Raw genomic sequence first — 7,253 nt, forward strand, 5'->3', positions numbered from 1 at the left:
CCTGAATGTATCTGGGGATTTGCTGAACAGTTTTATGTTGTTCCAAGTATTGGAGAAAAGTGAGAGAGCACTAGTTTCGCGGATGGGTTATTGAGACTCAGCAGAAGTGAGTCACACTAAATCATTTAGTGGCAGAGTATGAATGCGAACCTGCGTTTGGAGTGCTCATTTCCGTATCTCTGGAGTCCCCCTTGAATCTGGAGAGGAACTGTCATACAGTTTTTAAAAGCGTGAATATTCGTGAATCCCCAAGTCCAGGGATTAAAAGACTTGAAAGCACGGATATGTTGTTTCTTTAATACAGCCAGGTGTGTATAATACGCCTTGCGACATTTCTGTGCTGTAGGACTCGTTGACTCTTCAGTAAGGTCGGTGAAGTTGTTCTGCTTTCAGAATTTACTTTGGGTTTGGCGAACACAGGGCATCCCAGTCATGTGCCTGTGATGTAGATTCCGGTTCCAGTTTGAAAAGCAGGATCCTAGACACGGAGCCAAATATATTTGCATAAACGGAGAGTCTTGTCACTCTTTTTTTGCAACAGTTTGCACACGGTTTGCACAGTTCTAAACAGGACTTGGAGTTGTCTGTGCTCTTCCCCCGCTGGGGGCAGAGGGACTGGGGGGAAAATGTGGGATCTTGGGTAACAAAGATCAGGAGGGAAAACTTGGAAAGGAAATGATGGAAGGACTGCCTTCACACCTTTCAAAAGGATTTTGTCCTAAAAATGTTTCTCGATTGATTATTCAAAGGTGAGGACATGTGAGCATTTTTAAAATATTGGAGGAAAAGTTGTCACTAGGAGATCTGAATCCTGAGTGTTGGCCAAGGCTGTCTAGCAGAGCCGAGGCCTAGCTCTCAGGGATCAGTGACAGCTGCAAGGAGAATGCTAAGCACCTCAGCCCCTCTCTCTTGGAGATAAGCAGAGGCCTGCCTTATCAGACACTCTTTACTTTTATCTGCCTCAGCTGCTCTTCTGCTTTTCTCCCAGATATTCTTTATTCATAAAGCCAGACCTCATTTGAAAGTATTTTTTAGAGTGGGTACAGCTGATGTTCCAGTCAATCCACCACTAGCAGAACCATTGTTGTTGTTTAGTCATTCAGTCACTCAGTTGTATCAGACTGTTTGTGACCCCATGGACTGTAGACCAGACTCCTCTGTCCATGGGATTTCCCAGGCAAGAATACTGGAGTGGGTTGCCATTTCTGTATCCTGCACTGGTTGGCAGATTCTCTATCACTGAGCCATCAGGGAGCCCAGCAGAACCATGGTGAGGCCTTACCCCCATTCTCCTCTCCTATGCAGAGACCTCATCCACCCACCTTCACATTTCAGCTGCTCTGAGGCAGGCAAGAACCAGATACCCTTTATGGCTGGCATGAGGCTCAGCAGTACCCTGGCTTGGAAGGTTGTGAGAGAGACTGACTTTCTGTGCAACAAGATAAGCCGTGGTTTAATACTCCTTCCACTAAGCTGCAGGGCCACCTTTAGTTACTTCTGGCCACAATGCAGAGCATGCAAGATCATAGTTCCCCAAGGAAATCAACTCCAAGTACTCTAAAGTGGAAGCGTGAATGGCCACTGAATGGCCAAGGAAGTCCCCACCACCCTTAGTTACTGTTCAGGGTTACGACAGAGATCCCCAAACAATAGATGAGAATCAGCCACTGGATCTCAAAGCCTCATAGATGTGTGTGTGCTCAATCATGTCTGACTCTTTGCACCCCAATGTACTATGGCCCACCAGGCTCCTCTGTCCGTGGGATTTCCCCAGGCAAGAATACCAGAGCAGGTTGCCATTTCCTACTGAGGGGGATCTTCCAGGCCTAGGCATCGAACTCATGTCTCTTGAGTCTCATGCATTGGCAGGTGGACTGTTTACATTTGCTCCACCTGGGAAGACCTCAAGACAGATACTGGTCTCAGAAAAACCTTTGGACCCTGGTTAGCAAAATGGTGGGGCTGCTTGTGAATTTGGGACAGCATCCACGATTTTGTAGTTTGTTCATTACTTTATGCTCATTACTTTGGTCATTCTCATAGCAGATACTGTGATTGTTTCCAACATCCATCTCATATTCCCCCCCTTCTGTGATGCAACATAGAGTTAAAGTAAGCCTGCTCCACTCTTAGCTATATGACTGGGCTCTGATTGGTCCAAGTCAGTGGTTCTCAAAGTATGGTCCACAGACCTCTGGTCAGGGGTGTCCTTTTCAGACGACCTTTCAGGGGTGACCTTTCAAAGAATCTCTGAAGTCAAAATTATTTCATAATAATCTAAGACGTTATTTTCCTTTGTTTCTGATGGTGCAAAAGCAAAGGTGTGCAAAAGGTGTTCTGGTGCTTTCCCAAAGGAAGGGCACCCAACTATAGTAGTGTTTTCATCACCACACACTCATGGTGGGAAAAAAGAAAGGCGGTTTCATTTGAGAATTTTCTGGATGGAGCAGCAAAAATGTGATTAACTCATTAAAAGCTCAGTCTCTCTTGAGTACACCCCTTGTAAATATTTTACATGGAAACTGCACATAAAACACTTGCTGCAAATTGACGTGATGGTTATGCAAGAAAAAGCACTCATACAGTCATTTGAGTTGCAAGCTGAAATAGCTGGTGGGTTTTATGTTTTGTTTTTTCATGGAACTCCATTCTTACTTGAGAAAACAACTGACAAATTATGGTTTTCTCAACTTGGGTGTTTGGTAGACTTTTTCTTGCAAATGAACTAAGCAAGCCTGTCTCTTCAAGGAAAACAATTGACTACTTGTTGCCAATCTTAAAAAAATTTTGGATTTCAAAAGAAATTTGGAATTTTGGAAAACTTGTGTCACCGTCAACTTGATAGCTTTTCAGTATTTAGGGACGTTTCTGATGAGATCAATGGTAATATAAGTGAATGTAAGTTTTAGTTATTGGGTAATGTATTGTGTGCCAATATTTGGAAGACCTACATTTACTTAGTGAATCGATGTTTTTCAAATGACTAATGCATGATGTTGCAAAATCATATATGGGTAAAAGATCCATTTTCAATGCAAGGCAAACTAAATTTTATTTTCTTAATATAAAGCAGATTATATTTATTGTCCATGCCATGCGGCATTGGGACTCTTAGTCCCCAGCTAGAGATTGAACCCATGACCCCTGTATGGAAGCTTGGAGTCCTAACCACTGGACTGCCAGGGAATTCCCCAGGGGATTTTAATTTGGCAACATGGCAATGGCACCCCACTCCAGTATTCTTGCCTGGAAAATCCCACGGACGGAGGAGCCTGGTAGGCTGCAGTCCATGGGGTCGCTGGGAGTCGGACACGAGTGAGCGACTTCACTTTCACTTTTCACTTCCATGCATTGGATTGGAGAAGGAAATGGCAACCCACTCTGGTATTCTTGCCTGGAGAATCCCAGGGACGGGAAAGCCTGGTGGGCTGCCGTCTGTGGGGCGCACAGAGTCGGACACGACTGAAGCAACTTAGCAGCAGCAGCAGCAAAGTTTATAGATAAGAGTTCAGATTCCACAGTGCAACAAACCATTAAGAAATTACTGTCATGCCCGATATCCGAATCCCCGAGCGGGAAGAGAGAAGGCCTCCAAGACAATGCAACTCGCAAAAAGGGAAGTTTATTGCTGACTCGAGTCAGGGCTCCTGCCGCATCCAACAGTGGTGCGGGGTCACAAATTTATAGGGTGAGCACATGCCGTTGGTATTTGGTTTAAGTGGATAAAGCAATTTCATTGGTCAAAACTTTCACTTCCACGGGACTTTCCCGAGGGTTTCCGCCCTGTTCCTAATTGGCAAACAGCGGTCAGTGTTAAGCGAAAGCTGATCCAGGTGGCCTGATAATCTTACCACCCAGAAGTAGGAAGGCCTACTCCTAATCTAAGCTGCCTGCCATGGCATTACTTCTGCTTGCCTCACATTACCTCTTGGACTTCCCTGGTGATCCAGTGATTTGGAGCCTGCCTACCAAAGCAAGGGAGACAGGTTTGATCCCTGGTCTGGGAAGATTCCACATGCCTTGGAAAAGCTAAGCCTGTGTGCTACAGCTACCAAAGTCCAAATACCTAAACCCTATGCTCCACAAAAAGAGAAGTCACCGTAATGAGAAGCCTGAGCAACGCAACTACAGAGTAGCCCCCATCCACAGCAATGAAGACCCAGTGCAGCCAAAAATAAATAAATCAGTAAATAAATAAAATTATATAAATAAAGAAATAACCTCTTGTAGAGTTTTGGTGTGCTATCAAAGAAGAATATCCGTAATATTCCTGAAAGACTATTTAAGTACTCTTTGCTTTTGCAATTTTGTATCAATGTGAAGCACGTTTTCTTCACATAATTTAACCAAAACAACTTGTAACAGATTGAATGCAAAAGCAGATATGAAAATCCAGCTGTATTCTATTAAGCCATACTTAAAGAGACTTGCAAATGTGTTTTTTTTAAAAAAAGCATTCTTCTCACCATCTTTTTGTTTTTGAAAACATCAGCCTTTTTGTCAACATGTTAACGTGCAATTTTATTATTTATATGAATTATTTTATTATTTTTAAAGAATTTAGTTTTTTCTTTCAGTTTTATTGAGATATAATTGACAAACAGCACTGTAGAAATTTAAGATGTACAATGTGATTTGACTTACATACATCACGAAATGATTATCATAAGTTTATAAAGTAATTAGCCCCCAACTAATAAAAATAAATGAAAAAAATTTTTAAAAAGAAAAAAAGAAATGATTATCATAAGTTTAGTAAACACCCATCATTTCATCTAGATACAAAATTAAAGAAATAGAAAAAAATTATTCCCTCATGTAAGAACTCTTAGGATTTACTCCCTTAGCAATGTTCATGTGTAATATACAGTAGTGTTGACTATACTTATCATGTTGTACATTATATCCCTCATATTTATTTATTTCATAACCAGAAGTTTGTACTTTTTTTTTTTTCCCCAGCAGTTTGTACTTTTTGACTGCCCTCATCTAATTCCCCTCCTGCCATTCTCTGCCTTTGGTTACCACAAATCTCATCTCTTTTTCTGTGCTCCTTCTTGTTTGCTTGTTTTTAAAGTATAATTGACCAACAACACTATTAGCTCCTGTTACACGATATAGTGGCTCAATATTTTATAAATTTCAAAATGATCGCCATGATGAGTCCGGTTACAATCTGTCACCATACAAAGGTATTACATAATTACTGACTTAAAACTCAACATGCAAAAAAACTAAGATCATGGCATCCAGTCCCATCACTTCATGGTAAATGAATAGGGAAACAATGGAAACAGTGACAGACTTTATTTTCTTGGGCTCTAAAATCACTACATGGTGATGATAGCCATGAAATTAAAAGACCCTTGCTCCTTGGAAAAAAAGCTATGACCAACCTAGACAGCATATTAAAAAGCAGAGACATTACTTTGCCAACAAAGGTCCATATAGTCAAAGCTATGGTTTTTCTGGTAGTTATGTATGGATGTGAGAGTTGGACCATAAGGAAGGCTGAGCGCTGAAGAACTAACTGATGCTTTCAAACTGTGGTGCTGGAGAAGACTCTTGAGAGTCCCTTGGACTGCAAGGAGATCAACCAATCAATCCTAACAAAATCAACCCTGAATATTCATTGGAAGGACTGATGCTGAAGCTGAAGCACCAATACCTTGGCCACTTGATGCTAACAGCCAACCCCACTGGAAAAGACCCTGATTCTGAGAAAGACTGAAGACAGGAGGAAAAGGGGGGTGACAGAGGATGAGATGGTTGGGTGGCATCATTGACTCAATGGACATGAGTTTGAGCAAACTCTGGGAAATTGTGAAATTAGGGAAGCCTGGCGTGCTGCAGTCCGTGGGGGTCACAAAGAATTGGGCAGGACTGAGTGACTGAACAACAATATTCCCCACACGATACCTTATATAATGATTGCTCATTTATTTTGCAAATGAAAATTTGTATCTCTTAATCACCCTCACCTATTTCTTTCCCCCTTCACTTCTCTCCCCTCTGGCAAAAACTTGTTTGTTCCCTGTATCCATAACTCTGTTTCTGTTTTGTTATGTTTATTTGTTTTGTCTTTTAGATACCACATGTAGGTTAAAGGTTAAATCATACAGTATTTGTCTTTTCCTATCTGACTTATTTCACTTAGCATAGTACCCTCTAACTCCATATATGCTGTTACAAATGGCAAACTTTCATTCTTCTTTACAGTTGAGCAGTATTCCATTTTATATATACATATATATATATGTATATATAAAACATCTTTACCCATTTATCTATTGATGGATACTAAGGTTGCTTCCCTATCTTGGCTATTGTAAATAATGCTGCAGTGAACATAGGGGTGCATGTATCTTTTTGAGTTAATATTTTCATTTTCTTTAGATGAATACTCAGGAGTGGAATTGCTAGATCATATGGTAGGTCTATTTTTAATTTTTGGAGGAATCTCCATACTGTTTTCCATAGTGGCCGCCACAGTGCACAAGGGTTCCCTTTTTTTCAACATCCTTGCCAACACGTTATTCGTTGTCTTTTGATGATAGCCATTCTAGCAGGTTTGAGGTGATATCTCTTTGTGATTTTGATTTGCATTTCCCTGATGATTAGTAATGTGGAACTTCTTTTCATGTTCCTGTTGGCTACCTGTATGTCTTCTTTGGAAAAATGTCTATTCAGATTCTCTGCCCATTTTTTAATACATTGTTTGTTTTCTTGTTGTTGAGTTGTCTGAATTCTTTGTATATTTTGCATATTGAACCTTTATTGAATATATTGTTTACAAATGGGAGAAGATTTCTTCTCCCATTCAGTAGGTGGCCTGTTCATTTTGTTGGTAGTTTCATTTGCCACGCAAAAGCTTTAATTCAATGTAGTTCCCTTTGTTAATTTTTGCTTTCAGTTTCCTTGCTTAAGGAGACATATCCCAAAAATATTACCTATGAGGTCAAAGAGCATACTACCTATACTTTCAGGTCTTACATTTAAGACTCTAATCCATTTTTACTTTATTTTTGTGCATGGTGTGAGAGAATAGTTCAGTATGGCTCTTTTGCATGTAGCTGTCCAGTTTTCCCAACATCATTTACTAAAGAGCTTCTTTCCCCCATTGTATATTCTTGCCTCCTTTGTCATCAGTTAATTTCTCATGTAAATATGAGTTTATTTCTGAGCTCTCTGTTCTGTTTCATTGATCCACGTGTCTGTATTTGTGCCAGTACAATACTGGTTTGACTACTGAA

This window comes from Dama dama, chromosome 11, assembly GCF_033118175.1.
Source record: "Dama dama isolate Ldn47 chromosome 11, ASM3311817v1, whole genome shotgun sequence".
In the NCBI taxonomy this organism is placed as follows: domain Eukaryota; kingdom Metazoa; phylum Chordata; class Mammalia; order Artiodactyla; family Cervidae; genus Dama; species Dama dama.